This window comes from Eumetopias jubatus, unplaced genomic scaffold (assembly GCF_037043125.1).
Source record: "Eumetopias jubatus isolate StellerSeaLion01/CBP00866 unplaced genomic scaffold, mEumJub1_p1.0 scaffold_14, whole genome shotgun sequence".
Classification (NCBI taxonomy): Eukaryota; Metazoa; Chordata; class Mammalia; order Carnivora; family Otariidae; genus Eumetopias; species Eumetopias jubatus.
The window spans coordinates 20,314,807-20,336,204 of NW_028274820.1; the positions used below are offsets into that span (position 1 = coordinate 20,314,807).

A 21,398-nucleotide genomic window follows, 5' to 3' on the forward strand; every position below is an offset into this window, starting at 1 on the left:
AGTTCAACAAACTTCTGCACAAACATGAGACACATAAATAAAACTATACCAAGACACATTGTATATCAAATTTCTGAAAGCCAGTGTTAAAGGAAAAATCTTAAAACCAGATCGAGAAAAAAGACAACTTACATTCAGAGGAACAAAGATAAGCATGAATTTTTTTTATAAGAAACAATAAAGGAGGTTAACAACAAAGCAAAGTCTTTAAAGTCCTGAAAGAAGAAAACAATCTATACCCCATAAGAATCTCTTTTAGAATATAAGTGAAATAGACATTGAGACATAGAAAAGGGATAAAGGAAGTCCTTCAGGAAGGTAAGAATGAGGAAGGGAAGAAATGGAAAGGAAATGATGCCACTTGGAAATGTAAATCCACAGTAAAGAGTGAACACCATGGGAAATGGTAAATATGTTGGTAAGATTTTGTTGTTGTTGTCGTTGTTGTTGTTGTTGTTGTTGCTGGCCCAGTAAGGAGTTTACGTGGTGGGCTCAGGAGTTTGGATTCCTTTTACGTTCCTACGCAGACCCTGAAGGTCTTTGGCCAAGTAAATTATTTGCGTTTTAGAGGATCCGAGTTGTATAGAGTGGAGTGAGGGAGGGCAAGACTGGAACAGGCCAGTGAGGCAGCTGCAGAGAAGAGATGGAAGGTTGGACCTGAGGCCGTAGCATTGACAGTGGAGATGGAGAGAAGTCAGAGGGGAGCCTGCTCACCGAGACCACGTGCTTCATCTTGATTCTGCAGCATTCCAAACTGTGGCATACTTGGGGTTCTCTTAACATTGCTATGCTGCAAAAGAGTTAAGATCAGCTGATATTCACAAGGAATAGAGTCACGTGATGTATGAAGGGAAACATATACACTTCTCTGAGGTTGACAATAAGCCCTTGTGTTCATATAGCCCCAAACTGTGCAAGCAGCGGCGATTCAACAGGTATGCTTTCTGTATCAGACATGTTCTGGAGGACAAGACTGCCCCCTTCAAGCAATGTTAATATGTGGCCAGGTATAACAGCCAACACTGCACCAACCGCATCCCGAAATCAGAGGCTCGTAAGTACTGCAACAGCCACTTGCAGGTACTTGGCTTTATCCCGAAAAAAGAGATGAAAAAAAAGAATGACCCTATAGATGAGGTAAAGGTCATGCACCAGATGGACATGGCCTTTAGTCTGACGGTGCCCCCGTTGGCCTTGAAGATGCCCAAAGGACTGCATGGAATGTCCCTCTCTCCACCCAGGGCTAGGGTCCCTCTCCACTACCTGGAAACCAAGTTGGAAGACCCATTCACTTTCAACAAGGAAGATGATGACCTAAAGAAAGGGGCAACTGTGAGAAAGAAGTTGCAGAGCAAGTTGGCCCAGAATGGGCAGCGCCAGAGAGAGATGGAGATTTTAGAAGTCCAACGAGAGCACTTTAGTCCCCCTCCTGTGCCTTCACATCAGCAGCCCCCGCCACAGCTCTCCCACCTGTCACCTTTAGCCACGTTCTTGAAACCTCCAACGCCACTGCCACCGCAGGGTGTAGTCTGCAAGTCCCTTCCACCTCTGAGCACCAGCCTACCAATGCAGGGAGTGGCCCCCACCACACACACTATAGCACAAGCAAGGCAGTTGCCCCACAAGAGGCTGCTGCCCCTCCTGCCATCCGGTAGGGCTCCTGCCGTGGAGCCACCCAGGACTGACTGCATCCTCATGAAAGCCACAGCCTTCTCTCCACACTTCTCCTGTATAAGTCGCCTGCACAGACTGGTGAAACTGTGCACCCAGGAACATCAGTTGGACACGGATCTGTTTCCCCATTTAGGTGAGTTCTCTCATTTCCCAGACTGTAACACAGCGTGCGCTTGCAGGGGAGCCTCTGTGTTCAGACCTGCCACATCTGTGATGCGGGTGGCGGGACCCTGGGACCTGGTGGTCCAGTGTGTTTAGGGAGGCCGTCATCAAGGAAATAGGCTAGTACAGGGGATAATCCTTGGTGGACAGGGTACAAAAGTAGGAGTCGCAAACTTGGAATGCCAGTCCCAGTTTCTAGTTAGTGGTAGCAGCGGTACTGAAAGGCAGTTGTGTTGGGTTCTCTGCCCCCGAGAGCTCAGCACCTGTGTCTGATGAAGTTTTCAACATGTCTCATCGTAGGACTTAGGAATAATGATAGCATTGTTAATATCTGCTGACAGTTAAAAAAAAAAAAAACCTTATAAAAAAATTCCCAAAGCGATATCTATTCATGATTTAAAAGTGAAAAAATACAAGTAAAACTTTAATGTAGTGAAATGTCTTTCCTTTATTGCTTCTGAATTTTCTTGCTCAAGAAAATCTCTCTGATCCCAAGTTCATACAGGTATTTTATATTTTCTTATTGATAACTTGATTGTTCTGTGTTTCATTATTTAAACCTTTATTTCATTTGGACTATATTCTTAAATAGGGTGTGAGCTGTGATTCTAACTTCAGGAAAAATCATTTGCATGATGTGATAGTAATAGAAAAACAGAAAAAGGATAGAAACAGAGGAAGAAGAAATCTAAATGGTCAGTAAACCAATGAAAACCTCAGTCCCCATAGCACGTGTGGAAATGCAAATTAAAATAACAATTACTATCAGATTGGTAAAAATTATATCCAGTGTTGATGAGGCTTCTACATTGCTGGTGAGTAATGTGACAGTATTTACTAATTAAGAGTGTATATATAGCCAGCAAACTCACTTTTGGGACTCTATTCCTATGGGTGAAAAAAATATCAGAATGTAAGGATATGTGTTCAAGGATGTTTACTGCAGCATTGCTTGCAGTATTAAAACTCCTCAACCTTTATAACTAGATGTGCCCATGTTATATTAGCAAGTAGAAAAATACCCAAAGGTATTAACCCACTTATGTAAAAATAAATAAACAAGGGGGAAAATATATTTTTTTTTGCTTACTGTGTAACTCTTTAAAAGACAACTCCCTGTTTAAAATGGATAATATTTCATGACCAGAGGGAGTGGAATTTAACCCCAAAAATGCAAGGTTAATTTAACATTGAAGAATCAATCAACATTTTTAAATATAATTCACCATATTAGCAAATTAAAATGAAAAACCACATCATCATCTCAATAGATGCAGAAGAAACACTTAACAAAATCCAACATTACTTCTGATAACTCTAGGCAAAGTAGAAAGAGAAGGGAACTTTCTTAATCAGATAGAGAGCACCTACGAAAAACCTATCATTAACATCAGATGAGGGGAAAGACTGAATTCACACAGAAATGCAAGGGACATAGAATAGACAAACAGCTTTGAAAAAGAAAAAGAAAATTGAAGGATTAATATCACCTGATTTCAATGTTTATTATAAAGCTACAGATATCAAGGCAGTGTGATCTTAGTGTAAAGATAGACAAATAAATCAATGGAAGACCATAGAGAGTCCAGAAATAGAATCACACATGTGTGGACAGCTGATTTTCGATGAAGGTAAAACAACAATTCAGAGGAGAAAGGAGGGTCTTCTCAGTAAATTATGCTGAAACAACCACACACACACACACACACACACACACACACACACACACACACACAAAGACTTTGATCCATACATCACACATATTCAAGAATTAACCTGAACCTGGGGTGCCTGGGAAGCTCAATCGGTTAAGAATTCCAACTCTTGATTTCAGCTCAGGTCATGAGATCAAGCATGTGTCAGGCTCCTTGCTGGGCATGGAGCCTGCTTAATATTCTCGCTCTCCCTCTCAGGAAAAAAAAAAGAAAGCATAAAAAATTAATCATATCTAAATATAAACCTAAAACTATAAAACTTCTAGAAGGAAACCTAGGAGAACATTTTTGTGACACTGTGTTAGGTGAAGATTTCTTAGTTATAATACTAAGTGCACAATCTATAAATGAAAAAATTAATAAACCAGACTAAAAACAAAAACTTCTCTTTGAAAGATTTTTTTTTAAAAAAAGGTTTTATTTACTTATCTGAGAGAGACAGAGAGAGCATGGGGGAGCAGGGGGAAGGGAGCAGAGGGGGAGGGAGAAGCTGACTCCCCGTTGAGCCGGTCAGATGCTTAACCGACTGAGCCACCCAGGCACCCCTCTTTGAAAGATACTCTTAAGAATGAAAAGACAGAGGGGTGGAGCAAGATGGTGGAGGAGTAGGAGACCTGGATTTCATCTGGTCTCAGGAATTCAGCTGGATAGGGATCAAACTGTTCTGAACACCTACGAACTCAACAGGAGATCGAAGAAAAGAATAGCAACAACTCTCTGAACAGAAAAGCGACCACTTTCTGGAAAGTAGGATGAGCGGAGAAGTGAATCCGAGGCGATATTCGGGAGGATAGATGGCGGGGGAGGGGGCCTCCGTCGGCCACTTCTGACAAGTGATAGAGCCGTGGAGCACAAAATCGGAACTTTTAGAAGTCGGCTCCGCTGAGGGACGTCACTCCAGTGGCTAAGCAGGGGGGTGGAACCCTCACAGGACAGTGTGGTCTCAGGACCCTCGGGGTCACAGAAAGACCAGGGGTGCCTGAGTGCAGCAGAGCTCCCAGGTATTGGAGCGGGGAAGCCGGCTGCAGAGATGGAGCCGAGGCGAGGGCTCTCAGCTCGGGGTTGCCATAAACTGTGATTGGTGACAGTCAGGCCACTGCTCCTCCAGCAGGGACCCAACAAGCAGCAGATCCGGGGAGACTCACCCTCCTCCCCCGGGAGGAGCGGCGCAGGAGCACACCGCAGGGATCTGCTGGGTTTGGAGACTCCACATGGGGTTGGGTGCCAGAGATAGCAACGCTCGGTCACAGGCCGGGGGAGCACGGAGTGCGGCCGGAGACCGGAGAGACGGGAGTGACTGGCTGCTTTTCTCTGGGGGCGCACTGAGGAGCGGGGCTGCAGGTTCTCAGCTCCTACGGGGCGATTGGGAGGCCTCCATTTTCGCTGTCATCCTCCAATGCTGTACGGAAAGCTTGCAGGGAACAAAAGCTCCCGAGAACAAACCCAAGCAGATTGCTTAGCCCGACCGACAAGGGCGGGGTAATTCCGCCTCCCCAAAGACATTTGGGAACCACGGCAATAGGCCCCTCCCCCAGAAGATCAGCACGAACAGCCAGCAAGCCAAGACCAAGTTTACTGATCAATGAGAACAACAGAACTCCAGCACTAGGGGAATACTGCACGTAGAATTCATGGCTTATTTACCATGATTCATTACTCTTTCAAAGTTAATTTTCTTTTAACTGCTTTTTTTTTAATTTTGCTTTTTCCCTTTTTCAACCAACATCTTATCAATCCCTTTTTTAAAAAAAAATTTTCATTTTTCATTTTTAGAGTCATATTCTATCCCTTCATAGTAGTTACCCTTATTTTTGACATATATATATAAGTTGTTCTCTCTTTAAAATTTTGAGAAACAGTTTCTTCTAACATATCAAAATATACCCTAAATCTCTAGTGTATGGCTTTGTTCTAATCTCCTGCCTGATCACATTCTCTCCCTTTTTTTTTCTTTCTTTCCTTTTTTTTAATCCTCTTCTTTCTTTTTTCAAACATCTTATTACTTTTTTAAAATTTTTTATACTTTACATCTTTACAGTCATATTCAATCCCTTCATCGTATCAATCCTCATTTTGTACATATATGTCTTTCTTTCTTTAAAATTTTAGGAGGCACTTTCTTCTAACAGACCAAAATACACCCAAAATCTAGTGTGTGGCACTGATCTATGCACCAGCCTGATCATATTTGATCATATTCTGTTTTTTTTTTGTTTTGTTCTGTTTTTGTTTGTTTTTATCTTTATCTTTTTCTTTTTTTCTCTTTCTTTTTTCTTTCTTTCCCTTTCTTTTCCCCTGGTTTCAGGTCTTTTCTGATTTGATTAGAGTACATTTGCTGGGGACATTGTTAACCTGTTAGCACTTTGTTCTCTCATTCATCTATTCTCCTCTGGACAAAATGACAAGACGAAAAAAATCACTTCAACAAAAAGAACAAGAGGTACTACCGTCTGCCAGGGACCTACTCAACGGACATTAGTGTGATGTCGGACCTAGAGTTCAGAATCATGACTTTAAAGATACTAGCTGGGCTTGAAAAAAGCATGGAAGGTATTAGAGAAATCCTTTCTGGAGAAATAAAAGAAATAAAAGAACTAAAATCTAACCAAGTCGAAATCAAAAAGGCTATTAATGAGGTGCAATCAAAAATGGGGGCACTAACTACTAGGATAAATGAGGCAGAAGAGAGAATCAGTGATATAGAAGAACAAATGATGGAAAATAAAGAAGCTGAAAAAAAGAGAGAGAAACAACTACTGGATGACGAGGGCAGAATTCGAGAGATAAGCAATACGATAAGACGAAACAACATTAGAATAATTGGAATCCCAGAAGAAGAAGAGAGAGAGAGAGGGGCAGAAGGTATATTGGAGCAAATTATAGCAGAGAACTTCCCTAATGTGGGGAAGGAAACAGGCATCAAAATCCAGGAGACACAGAGAACCCCTCTCAAAATCAATAAAAATAGGTCAACACCCCGACATCTAATAGTAAAACTTACGAGTCTCAGAGACAAAGAGAAAAATCCTGAAAGCAGCTCAGGAGAAGAGATATGTAACCTACAATGGCAGAAACATTAGATTGGCAACAGACCTATCCACAGAGACCTGGCAGGCCAGAAAGGACTGGCAAGATATATTCAGAGCACTAAACGAGAAAAATATGCAGCCAAGAATACTATATCCAGCTAGGCTGTCATTGAAAATAGAAGGAGAGAGAAAAATCTGGACCATTTCCTTACACCACACACAGAAATAGACTCCAAATGGTTGAAAGACCTAAATGTGAGACAGGAGTCCATCAAAATCCTAAAGGAGAATACAGGCAGCAACCTCTTCGACCTCAGCCGCAGCAACTTCTCCCTAGAAACATCGCCAAAGGCAAGGGAAGCAAGGGCAAAAATGAGCTATTGGGATTTCATCAAGATAAAAAGCTTTTGCAAAGCAAAAGAAACAGTCCACAAAACCAAAAGACAACCGACAGAATGGGAGAAAATATTTGCAAATGACATATCAGATAAAGGGCTGGTGTCCAAAATCTATAAAGAACTTATCAAACTCAACACCCAAAGAACAAATAATCCAGTCAAGAAATGGGCAGAAGGCATGAACAGACATTTTTCCAAAGAAGACATCCAAATGGCCAACAGACACAGGAAAAAGTGCTCAACATCGCTTGGCATCCAAATCAAAACCTCAATGAGATACCACCTCACACCAGTCAGAATGGCTAAAATTAACAAGTCAGGAAATGACGGATGTTGGCGGGGATGCGGAGAAAGGGGAACCTTCTTACACTGTTGGTGGGAATGTAAGCTGGTGCAACCAGTCTGGAAAACAGTATGGAGGTTTCTCAAACAGTTGAAAATAGAGCTACCATACGATCCAGCAATTGCACTACTGGGTATTTACCACAAAGATACAAATGTAGGCATCCGAAGGGGTACGTGCACCCCAATGTTTATAGCACCAATGTCCACAATAGCCAAACTGTGGAAAGAGCCAAGATGTCCATCGACAGATGAATGGATAAAGAAGAGGTGGTATATGTACACAATGGAATATTATGCAGCCATCAAAAGGAATGAGATCTTGCCATTTGCAATGACGTGGATAGAACTGGAGGGTGTTATGCTGAGTGAAATAAGTCAATCAGAGAAAGACATGTATCATATGACCTCACTGATATGAGGAATTCTTAATCTCAGGAAACAAACTGAGGGTTGCTGGTGTGGTGGGGGGTGGGAGGGAGGGGGTGGCTGGGTGATAGACATTGGAGAGGGTATGTGCTATGGTGAGCGCTGTGAATGGTGCAATACTGTTGAATCACAAATCTGTACCTCTGAAACAAATAATGCAATATATGTTAAGTAAAAAAAAAGAAGAAGATAGCAGGAGGGGAAGAACGAAGGGGGGGAAATCGGAGGGGGAGATGAATTATGAGATGATGGACTCTGAAAAACAAACTGAGGGTTCTAGAGGGGCGGGGGGTGGGGGGATGGGTTAGCCTGGTGATGGGTATTAAAGAGGGCACGTTCTGCGTGGAGCACTGGGTATTATGTACAAACAATGAATCATGGAACACTACATCAAAAGCTAATGATGTAATGTATGGTGATTAACATAACAATAAAAAATTTAAAAAGAAAAAGAAAAAAATGCACAGAGAATGAAGAAAAAAAAAGAATGAAAAGACAAACCACAGATTTGGATAATTATTTACAAATCACATATCTGATAAAGGACTTATAACCAGGATATATGACGAACTCCAAAAACTCAGTAACAACACAACAAACCATAAAAAAATGGGCAAAAGATTTGAATGGATACTTCACCTAAGAAGATACAAAGATGGCAAAAAAAACACATTGTTTTAAAAAAATGCTTGACATCATTAGGCATGAAACTCAAATTCAAGGCACAATGAGATACCGTTATACACTGACTAGAATTGCTAAAATGTTAAAAAGTAAACTTACTAAGCTTGGTGAGGTGTAAATGAACTACTACTCTCATACACTGAATGCAAAATGGAGCAACTGCTTTAGAAAACAATATGTTAGTTTCTTAAAATGGCAAACATAGTCTGCCATATGACCCAACCATTCTACTCCTAATATTTAGCCAAGAAATGAGAGCAGACATCCACGGTGCATAAGCGTTCACAGCAACTCAATGTGTAAGAACCACCACTGTTCATCAGCAATAAAAAGAAATGAGCTATTGATATGCACAACACTGATGAATCTCAAAATAATAATGCTGACTGAAAGAAGTAAAAAAAAACATATAAACTGTATGATTCCATTTCTATAAAATTCTTTAAAGTGCAGATGGTCGGTGATAGTTTCATGGACATACACATATGACAAAACATCAAATTGTAGGCCCTAAAATGTGTAGTTTATTCTATGTCCTTTATATCTCAGTGGAGCTGGTAAAAAAACAAAAAATTAACAAAGACAAAAAGAAAATAAATGCTAACTTGACTAAGCCAGTAAAAGAAAAGGGATAAAGAGGAACCAGCAAAATAAAATAAACAACAAACATAATGTAAGTTGGCAGAAGATGAGCATTATCAACTGTCATTAAATGTAAATAAACTGAATTAACCTGTTAAAAGACAGAGATTGTCAAACTGCCTTAAAAACAAAGAATTTGAGTTTCATGCCTAATGATGTCAAGCATTTTTTTAAAACAATGTGTTTTTTTTGCCATCTTTGTATCTTCTTTGGTGAAGTGTCCATTCAAATCTTTTGCCCATTTTTTATGGTTTGTTGTTGTCTTGTTATTGAGTTTTTGGAGTTCATCATATATCCTGGTTATAAGTCCTTTATCAGATATGTGATTTATAAATAATTTTCCAAATCTGTGGTTTGTCTTTTCATTCTTAAGAGTATCTTTCAAAGAGGGGTGCCGGGGTGGCTCAGTCGGTTAAGCATCTGACTGCCTCAACAGGGAGTCAGCTTCTCCCTCCCCCCAAGTGGCTTAGTCAGTTAAGCATCCAACTCTTGGTTTTGGCTCAGGTCATGATCTCATGAAATTGAGCCCTATATTGGGCTCCCCAGTCAGCGTGGAGTCAGATTGAGTTTCTCTCTCCCTTTGCCTCTGCCCCCTCCCACTCTCTAAAACAAATACATAAATCTTTAAAAAAAAAAAAAAAAGATGCAAAACAATAAAGTTGCAAATAAAGGAGTGGGCAAGGGATACCAGGCATATGCAAATAAATGGAAAGTAGAAGAACCATGCTAATTAAAACAAACAAAAAGAGGCCTTCTACTGGGGGCAAACTTCCCTGATCTGGAAAAATTATAATGTTAGTAAATCAATTATCTGCCTTTAATAGATACAAGTTAAAACTTGGGACACTTACTGATGTAATTTTACATCAACGATGATCCAAGAGAGGATCCAGTATTGATTTTTAAATTAATAATCTATCTAAATTAAGAGTTCTTTAAATAAGCATCTTGTCCTACTTGGAGGTTATTGGAATGAAACTACTTGCTTGGAGGTACTCGTTGAATGCTACATTGTGCTAGCCTATAATCTTTTATACCCAAGGGTTCTAAATTGTTGCTTTTAAATAACTATATGTATTGAGATTCGAGGGGAAGGGGCAATTTGTAATTTAACCCATGAGTTACTAGCATTTTATCATTTGGAAAAAGACTGGAGGACACAGGTTTAATGTATTCTTCCTTTGCTAAACAGTGGCAGCCAACAGATGTGACTCGTCTTGGATAAGAAACCTCTCTTGTGATTCCCCTTTTTTTTTTTTAAGATTTTATTTTTTACTTATTCATGAGAGACAGAGAAAGAGAGAGAGAGGCAGAGCGAGAAGCAGGCTCCCAAGGAGCAGGGAACCTGATGCGGGGCTCGATCCCAGAAGCCTGGGATCATGATTCCCCTTTCTTTGGGCCATGTAATGACTGGCTCTGTATTTTGTCCTTCATTAATGCTCTCATCCTCCGTCCAGAGAGTCCATCAGGGTCTGGAAGAGGGAAACGAGGATTGTGTCCAATCGATGGCATGCCTGATTGGCTCTCTACGAAGGACCAGAACTCGGTAAATACTCACTGAAGTCCTTAGTCGGTCCTGCCAATGAGAGAGTCTCGAACGGTGGTTCTCACGCTTTCACCTGCATCAGAATCACCTGAGGGTTGTTAAAACGGATTTCTGGGTCCCGGACCCAGAGTGGCTGACTCAGGAGGTCTGGAGTGGGGCTGAGGACGTGGGTTTCGAAAAAGCTCCCAGGCACCGCTGCTACAATGAGGGGACCACCCCTTGAGCACCATTTGTTTCACCCATTTTAGCTTCTCAGACACAGCTTCAGGCTTTAGTCACTTCTCTTGCCATTTGGGGGTGAAACATATCTGATGGCACGTGTGGCGGTGCCTCCCTCAGATCCCTCTGTAAGACCTAGCACCTCACTCCCCAGCTGTGGGGAATGTTGGCCGTGCACGCACCCGCCCGCACGCGCACTGGCAGCCTCGCAACGCTGGACGCTCAGCGACCTCCTGCCTGGCACTTGGGCTTCAAGAACGAAGCGAACACACAGAAGTAATTTTCCGAGGCACTGGTGAGGTAGGGAAGAAGGGAGCCTTTACTGCCTTCCCTGCCTCTGGCTCATCACGAGGAGGCTGCTGCCACCACTGCCAGGGGTTGTCAGCTGGATGCCCAGCGTGCTTGTCAGCCTGCAAGCAGTCTCCAAAACAGTCTGTGGGTTTGCTCTGCAGCAGGAAACATACAGCGCTCAGGTATACACAACCACACAGGCAGGTGGAGTGAGGAGGTGGCAGCTGGGGAGGAGAGAGGGCTGGAACCTGGAGGGTTCCTAGCCCAGTAAGGGTTGCTGGGATCTCCCAGCCAGTCCCCCCAGAGGCTAGAGTTTCCCCACCCTGTACTCGCAAACCCCTCAGAGACATGAGGTCTTCGAAATGCAGGGCAAGAAACAGTGGTTTAAATGGCACTTTTGTTCTTTCATTCATTCAACAAATATTTGTTTGAGCTTCTATTGTGCTGGGCTCTGGGTTAGATCTTGGGATCAAAAGAGATTAAAACACAATCTCTTTCATCAAGGTGTTCACAGTCTGGGGTAGGAGATGGACAAGAAACAGGCAGTCCCAATGAAGCATGATGCGAGGCAGTGTACACTGCAGGTAAAAGCTCTGGGGCCAGAACACACCTCTTCAAATCCTGTGTGACTGTGGGCAAGTCACTTAACTTCTCTGGGTCTCCATGTCCTTATCTATAAAAGGGGAACAACAGCAGTGCCTGCCTCATGGCTCGGTCTGATGGAAGGTCTAAATGAGTTAATATATGGGAAGTGTTTCAAACTTGCCTGGTGCAGAGTCCTGATTGCTAGTTCTTGTTCATACTGGCATGGCAAAGAGAAAGGTGCAGAGGACATCAGGGAGAGGTCAGGAAGCCAGACAGAAAATTAACCACCCCTGAGAACTGCAGCTTGCCTTCTGTAACCTGAGCAGATCAAAACAGAGGATCCCAGGGCCCCTTCCCGGAGGAGAGCCGTGGGCTAGAGGTGCCTTCTAGTGGACACCTACTACGTACCCTGAGTGCCAGGCTCCGGACACAAGAAGTAGTCAGACTTCTCCTGCCTTGGACATGTGTGAGTTAGAGAGAGGGAGGATACGGTTTCACTTGGATTCACAGGAGGTTTGACATCTTACAGCCAAGGGCACCTGAGAACAGCCAGGGTGGTTCCCAGGATCTGGCAGGCCTCTCCCAGCAAGGGAGCACAAAGGGGCTGCATGCTCTGTTTCCGTGCATCTCTCCTCCCCACACCCTCAATGCCACCAGCTCCATCTCTGGGCCCATTTTCCTCTGCCACTAAAAGCCTGTGATTTTGCACATACATCTGTTCTCTTGGCCAGAAGGACTACCAACCCCACAGCACACGCTGGCTGGGAACTTCCAGAAGGCCATGGGCCAAGGCTTTTGGGAACGTACCCTCTGTCCAACAACACCCAGGTCAGGAAAGGACACTGGATGACACATGAAGGACGCTGGAGCAAGGCTGGCGATTCCTTGGACAGTGACTCAGGAGTAGCAGGCAGGGTAAAAACAGGCCAGCAGGAAGTCCGTCATTGTGCAATGCAGACCACACCCTCCTCTTGGCCACTGATCAGGGGTGGCTCTGGCCACGTCCATCAGCTTCCCTGGGCTCAGCTGAAAAGGACGGTGTCCAGCTCACAACCTCCCAGCACTCACATGTCCTAACAGTGATGGCTGTGAAGAACAGAGAAATGACCAAGCAATTTCGGAGGGTCCCCAGGGTCTGTCTTGTATTGTCTTACTCTCTACCACGTCTTGCCTTCTCCTTTCTTCTCAACTCCATTTAAGACAAAAAAAAGGAGTGGGGGTGGACACCAAGCCCTTGGAACAACCCAGATGCTAATTTCAATCCAAAACAGTGGGTTCATTGAGCCCTGGCCAGCAGCCCTCAGCACCTTCCAGCTCAGCCACCCTGTGTTCCTGGAGCTGAAAATACCAGAGCATCTGATGGAGCTGCTGCAGTTAAATTTAGCCCTGGCAAACCCAGGCAGTCTGAGAGCTGGACACAGCAGAGCGGACCCACGAATGCACCCATAACAGGTGTGAGAACCTCCAGCTACATGCAACAGCCAGTATGAAGGAGAGCAAGGGAAGGGAGATAGAGTGGGGGGAGGTTCGAGGCCCAAAGGCAGCGGATCTCTCTCAGTAGTCCTGCCGGGACCCATCAGCCTGGGGCTGCCATCAACACGTACCGGGCAGGTACAGGTGAGCGAGGCATAAAAACGGAAAGAAAAGAAGATGGTGGGGACTGTGATGATTTGCAGGGTGACGTTCCCTCCAAATCCACCAAAATTTAGCCAAATAAAATTCCATGTTAGGTCTGCAGACTTTCAGTGTGACTCCGGCGTCTACCTGTGCGGAGTAGGCAACCCCATGGCCATTCATTTTTTCTTTCTTCAGTCTCACATTAAAATGCCAACAGACCATGGGCTTTAAGATTCCTTAGCTAACTCAGTTATTCGGACTGATCCCTTTGCTTCAAAAAGAAAGGAAGAAGAAATGATCAGCAAATATGAAAAAATTAATTGGTAAGTAAGCATTTATTAATATGTTCAGAATGAATTAAATGTTAGCTGTATAAAGTAGCAATTGTTGACTGCAAAGAACACTTGGCTTAGAGTCCAGACAGGCTTCAGTCTAAACCCTGGCTTTGACACCCACTAGGAAATTAATTAACTTCCTTCCCTAAGCTGCAGGTTCCTCTTTGGTAGAATAGAAATAATATGCCTACCTTGGACTGCTATGCAGATTAACCCCAGATGTGTTGAACATGAGATAATTTATACAAAGTAAATGTTATATGAACTTTAATAATCTGAGAGCCAGGTTTTGTAGGACAGGGACAAAGAGTGGGAGGGGAGGAAGGTGGTGGGACAGCCTTTCACCCACCAGAGCTTTCCTGGAAGCTGGGGACTGCCCCAATTTTGAGTTAGAAGGCTTTTGAGCCATATGGGCCACACTGCCCCCCAGCGTCCATTTGCCACACTGCAGCCACACTTAAGCTGAATGGCCCCTTGCCTTTTTCTCCCTTCTGCCATTTGAGATTCTGGAATAGGAGGCCAGTAGACCTACTTCGTTTCTACTCCATGTGAGCCCCTCATGCATTCTTGTGCTGAGCTATGTGGTTGTAGAGGGTAATCTGAGACTGCAATGCCCTAGTTTGTCCCATCACCCAAGCAAGCTGCCTGCACTGGGGAGGCATGTGTTTAGCCTCTCTGACCAGCGTTTACACAGATGTCTAGCCCTGACAGTGTACTGGATTACCCTTCAAGGGTTTTAAAATAAATAGCCATTTGTACATCACACCTTACTCCAAACCTACAGTCAGAATCTCAAGAGGATAGCCTGGAAAAATCCATATTAAAAAAAAAAAAAATCTCAAGGGATCCCAAATTCAGCCAATTTTGAAAATACATTGCTTTATCCCTTATTGTGCTGCCTCCAGTCACCTCCTGGGTCTATCTTGGCTTTGTAAGCAGCACAAGCAAGAGAAAGTACTCCCTGCACTGAAAATCAGTGTTCACATGGAGCTGAAAAAATGAGGGGTAAACAGTTAGGTGAAGGGAGTAGATGGAGAACAAGAGAAAAAGACTAAGAAACATGCAGAAAGGCAGGAAGAGGGGAAGGGAAACAGAGGCATGAGCATGCTCATGCACACACACAGAGAAAGATGGGGAGACACACAGAGAAAGATGGGGAAGGAAGGCACATTCCCATGACTGGGCCAACATCTTGGTATGGCAAGAGATAACCTAACCCAAATCAATGGATGAGTCCCAGGTAAAAAAAAAAAACAAAAAACAAAAAAACTTCAGTCTAGGTATGGGGTTATTATCTACAATATGCAAAAGCTCTTACATATTGGCAAAGATGTGGCAAAAACCACAATAGAGAAATGAGCAAAGATAGGAAGAGAGAACCCAAACAGCCAACACATGAAAAGGTAGTGGCTTGGGAAATGCATATTCCTTTATACCCATGAGGTTGGCAAAAATCAGAAAACCATGTACTTACTGCTTGGTAGGATGTAGGGAAAATGATTTCTTCAAATCTTGATGGTAAAAATGTAAATTGTCATAGAACTCTGAAAAGCTGTTACCATCTAACAAAATTTCATTCAATCCACCTGTTCCACTCCTGGGCCTTGGTGCGCTAGAGATTAAAAACACCGGTACATAATGATGTGTGTTCAGGAATGTTAACTACAGCATGGTTCATGGTAACAAAAACATTGGTAACAAAGGGAAAGTCTGTTAACACAGTTCTATTGAATTAATGTTGATATATCTAGCCCACTTAATATGATTTTATACAGCAATTAGAACGAATAAAAGCCGTATCACAGTTGGAATTTTAGGGATTAGATGTTGTTGTATAAAAAACAATAAAGCAAAAAATGTTTGTAATATTGTCATTTTTGTAAAAAACATAAAAACAGTGACAGAAACTTCTGTCATGAGTGCGTGCGCGCGCGCGCGCAGGCGGAGCTAACATTCGGCCAGTATGCCCTGATAGAGCCACGCTGAATGTTGATTCGTATTCTGCCATACTGGTTGCTACATATTTTGGGTTTGTTTTTTTTTTTTTAAGATTTTTATTTATTTATTTGACAGAGACAGACACAGCGAGAGAGGGAACACAAGCAGGGGGGAGTGGGAGAGGGAGAAGCAGGCTTCCCGTGGAGCAGTGAGCCCGATATGGGGCTCGATCCCAGGACCCTGGGATCATGACCTGAGCCGAAGGCAGACGCTTAGCGACTGAGCCACCCAGGCGCCCTGGCTGCTACATATTTTGAATGGCATTCCTGCATGTATGTATTCATGTTTTGTGTACGAGTACCTAAGACACATGGAGAAAGATCCAAATAGGTACAAACTAGGCTGTTAACATGGATTACCTGGGAAGGAAAAGGGGGCTTCTTTGGGTAGAGTTGGGGGAGAAAAAGAGGGGTAGCCAACCTATTAAGGACGAGAAAAAAATGCGAAACAATCATAATTATGCTATGCACTTATGTAAAATTATATATGTGTTTCTATGTATGCAGAATTTCATAAAATATAACAGTTAAGGGATGCCTGGGTGGCTCAGTCAGTTGACCCTCTGACTTTTGGTTTCCGTTCAGGTTGTGGTCTCAAGGTCGTGAGATCGGGAGCACCACATTGGGCACCGTGTTCAGCATGGAGTTGGCTTTTCCCCTCCCTCTGCTCCTCCCCCACTTGTGCTCTCTCTCTCTAAAATAGATAAACAAATAGAATCTTTAAAAAATATATAACAGTTAAGAGCTTATTAGTCAAATGTTGTTGTAATAATGCTGTGTAACAAACCAAACCGAAAATCTCAATGACATACAAAAAGGCATCTTTTCCTCACTCATAGATCTATGGACAGGCAGGTATGATTTCTTCAGGCTGTAGGTCAGCTCCCTGTGACTCTCATTCTGAAACCAGAACTATCTGGGGCATATTGCTCTCATGGATAAGGACAGCGACACAAGAGGTCAAGCTAACCTATGCAAGCACATTTAAATCTGTTCATGGACTGATGTCATCATCATGATGGCATAAGATGTCCTCTTTTTTTGTCCCACTTTTTAATAACTCATTAGGCATCTATCCGTGAAGAAAAGTGCCTCTGTGGGAACTGTGGAATCTAGCATCTTATGTTCAAAGGACACAGAAGAAGTCTCACCACCTGTGCAGCCAGTAATAGGCAGACAGACACTGGCATAGACTGCAAAACCAGCAGGAGCCAGGATTCTGCCCCAACCCTTCCAGGCTGTGGTCTGGAAAACCTTGAATGTGCTGACTTGGACAGAAACCCACAACAAAAGAGACTTTGTATAAGTCCAGCCTTCCCAAGGGGATTTCAGCATGCTTTTGGAGGTAAAAACACAAGCTTTGCCACACTGGAGAGGTCAGAGGAATTGCACCAGCACTACCCCTCCTCCCAGGCAACACTGTGTCGGGCTGACCTAGAGAGCCCTTACCACCTCTCCTACAGGATAAGGAAAGAACAGTGAGTAAGGATTCAGCTTCCCCAGGTATGCTGGATGCTATCGGAGAAACCCCTTTGTAGCAGCACCCAGAGTGCTGAAATGGGACCTCCATGACTGGCAGGAGGGAGGAGTTCAGAAAAGAGGCAGGTAAGAATGCCAAAGGGCCTTAAAGGGATGTGATTCCTGCTGATAGTGCTCAGGACTTGAGCAGGAAGCCCGCCCATGGCCTGTGGGAGAACCTGACCTGAGTACCTGCCCAGCGGCCCAGGGGCACCCCCAACCCCCTGAGTGCTACACCCACACTCTCCCTAACTCTGAAGCCGGCTCCTTGTGTGTTCTCTAGAGTGCAGTGGCAAGAATCCAGTAAAAGGTGTGCTCTCAGGAAAACAGACCTGGTGAGCAAGGAAGAAACCACAAACTTGACCTACAGCACCACCTTCTGGAAAACTAGAGAGGTTTCCAGCTGCCAGTCTGGTGAGTTGTAAGAACCAGGGAAGATATACATGCTTAAGAATTCTGTTACAAGCAAGAAGTATGGGGCAGGTGTATTGATACAAGGTTGAGGAAAAGCCCAGATTTAACAGAACCCATGAATAATATATCCCACCTGAAAGCTGCTAGTAAAGATTTGAGAAGATACTGGGTACCTCAAATGCAAAAGAAGCAACACAAAACGATAAGGAACATGAAGAGTCAAGGAAGCATGTCATCACCAAAGATAATAATCCTCCAATAAGCAAATTCAAAGGCACAGAATTTTCTGATCTAGCTATTAAAGAATTGTTTGAGGAAATTCAATGAGCTGTAAGAAAACAGAGAATTCAACATCAGGAAAACAATACATGAACAAAATAAGAAATTTAACAAAGAGATAGAAATCATTAAAAAAGAACCAAATTCTGGAGCTGAGGAATTCAATGAATGAAATGAGAAGTGCAATGCAATAGAGAGCATCTACATCAGAGCTAGACCAAGTGGAAGACAGAATAAAGCAAGCTAGAGGATAGGAAGTGTTAAACAGCCTCATCAGGGGCGCCTGCATGGCTCAGTCAGTTGGGTGGCTGCCTTTGGCTCAGGTCATGATCCCAGGGTCCTGGGATTGAGTCCCACATTGGGCTCCTTGCTCAGTGGAGAGCCTCCTTCTTCCTCTCCTTCTGCCCCTCCCCCCACCTGTGCTCTCGCACGCACACTTCCTCTGACAAATAAATAAAATTTCTAAAAAATTAAAAAAATAAACAGCCCCATCAGAGAAGAAAAATGAAAACAAAGACTATATGATGTATGAGACTTCATCAAACACAGATATTAGAATAATTGTGGTTCTAGAAGGAGAAAAGAGAAAAGCGACAGAATGTTTATTTTAAAAATAAGAGCTAAGAAACTCAAAAACCTGAGGAAAGACATGGACATCCAAGTTCACGAAGCTAATAGATCACCCTAGTATCTCAATGCAAAAAGACCTTCTCCAAGACACATTATAATGAGAATGTTAAAACTCAAAGGTAAAGAGGGCGCCTGGGTGGCTCAGTTGGTTGGGCGACTGCCTTCGGCTCGGGTCATGATCCTGGCGTCCCGGGATCGGGTCCCCAATCGGGCTCCCTGCTCGGCGGGGAGTCTGCTTCTCCCTCTGACCCTCTCCCCTCTCATGCTCTCTCTCTATCTCATTCTCTCTCTCAAATAAATAAATAAATAAATAAATAAAATCTTTTAAAAATCAAAGGTAAAGAAAATCCTAAAGGCAGCGGGGGGGGGGGGGGGGGCGGAGATTGTAACTTACAAAACAAAAAAAAAAAAGAAAAACCATTAGCCTGTCAGTGGATTTCTCAGCAAAAACTCCTATAGGCCAGGAGAGTGGAATGACATATTCGAAGTGTTGAAAGAAAAATTGCCAGCCAACAATAATCTATCCAAAGTTATCCTTTATATATTTTATACATGACACACAAAAATATAAATGTAAATATTACATTATACATATATACACATATATATTTATGTATTTAAAATACTTTCCCAAACAACAAAAGTTGAAGGAGTTCTTCACCACTAGACCTGCAAAAAATACAGAAAGGAGTTCTACAAACTTAGAGAAAGATGCTAAGTAGTAATATGAAAACATATGAAAGTATACAACACATTGGCAAAACAGTCAGATTTAGAAAACTAATTCTATGATAGGATAATATGTTAACCACTTAACTACAGTATAAAGGTTAAAGAATATTAAAAATAACTACAGCTACTATAATTTGAAAACACACAACATAAAAATTATGACATCAAATACATAAAAGGGGAGAGTAAAAGGGTGATGTTTTTGTATGCAAAGTTGCTATCAGCTTAAAATGGACTTTTATCTCTCAAATGTTTTATGTAAGCCTCATGGTAACTACAAAGCAAAAACCCAGACTACATTCATAAAAGATAAAGAAAGGGGAAATAGAGCATACCATCACAAAAACACCACCACCAATTTACAAAGGAAGACACAAACAGAAAAATGGAACAGAACTACAAAATAGCAATAAGATGGTAAAAGTTCATATATATCAAAACTTACTCTAAATATAAATGGATTGAATTCACCAAGCAAAATATACAGAACGGCTAGATGGATTAAAAAACAAGCCCCAACTATAAGCTGCTTACAAGAGACTTGCTTCTGATTTAAAGATAAAGATAGGCTCAAAGTGAAGTGATAGAAAAATTTAGCCCATCAAGTGGAAACCAAAATAAAGCACAGTTAGATTTATATGAGACAAAATATACCTTAAGCCAAAAAACATAGTAACGAGAGACAAAGAAGGTCATCATATAATGATAAAGGGGTCAATTCATCAAGAGGATGTAACAGTCATAAATATATACACACCCAACATCACAGCACCTATATATATTAAGCAAATGCTAGCAGATCTGAAGGGAGAAATATAATGCAATATATCAGGGGATTTTAATACCTCACTTTCATCAATGGATAGATCATCCAGACAGAAAATCAAGAAACACTGGACTAGAACCATACATTAAACCAGATGGACCTAACAGACATTTACAGAACACTCCATCCAGCAACAACAGAATACATACTCTTCTCAAGTGCACACTGAACACTCTCCAGGATAGATCATACAATAGGTAATAAGGTCTTAACAAATTTAAGAAGACTGAAATCATACCAAGTATCTTTTCTGACCACAATGCTATAAACTACAAATCGACAAGAGAAAAACTAGAAATTGTATAAGCACGTGGAAATTAAACAACACACTCCTAAACCACCAATGGATCAAAGAAGAAATCAAAAAAGAAATTAAAATTACCTCAAGGGGGCACCTGGGTGGCTCAGTCGGTTAAGTATCTTTGGCTCAAGTCATGATCCCAGGATCTCGGGATGGAGCCCGCATCAGGCTCCCTGCTCAGCGGGGAGCCTGCTTCTCCCTCTCTGTCTGCCTCTCCCCCAACCCCCTGCTTGTGCATGCTCTATCTCAAATAAATAAAATTTTTTAAAAAAATTAAAATTACCTCAAAACAAATGAAAATGAAAATACACACACCAAAACCTATGGAATGCCACAAAAGCAGTTCTAAGGGGAAAGCTGATACCAACAAATGTATTAGGAAAACAGAAAAATCTCAAAACAACCTAACTTTACACCTCAAGGAACTAGAAAAAGAAGAAACAGAGCCCGAAGTTAGGAGAAGGAAGGAAATGAAGATCAGAGCAGAAATAGAGGCCAGAAAAATAACAGAAAAGATCAACAAAACTAAGAGCTAGTTTTTTGATGAATAAAGTTGGCAAACTTTTAGCCAGACTAACAAAACAAAGAGGGAGAGAAGACTCAAATCAGAAATGAAAAGAGATATGACAACTATAGAAATACATAGGATTATAAAAAATTATGAACAATTATATGCTAATAAATTGGACAACCTAGAAGAAACGGATAAAATCCTAAAAACAATACAACCTACCAAGACTGAATCAAGAAGAAATAAAAAATATGAACCAACCAATAATGAAAATGAGATTGAATCAGTAATCAAAAAACCTCCAACACAAAAAAAGTCTAGGACCAGATGGCTTCACTGGCAAATTCTGCCAAACATTTACTGAAGAATTAATGCCAATCCTTCTGAAACTCTTCCAAAAAATTTTTTTGAAAAAGAGAGAACACTCTCAAATTCAGTTTACAGGGCCAGTACTACCCTGATACCAAAGCCAGATAAGGACACTACAAGAAGAGCAACTATAGACCAATATTCCTGATGAAC

General features: G+C 42.3%; 1 pseudogene; it reads left to right on the top strand.

Annotated features, from left to right (window-relative positions):
- The first annotated feature begins 840 nt into the window (after positions 1-840).
- The window catches only part of LOC114220479 (INO80 complex subunit D pseudogene), a 72,090-nt pseudogene continuing 51,532 nt past the window's right edge, over positions 841-21,398 (top strand).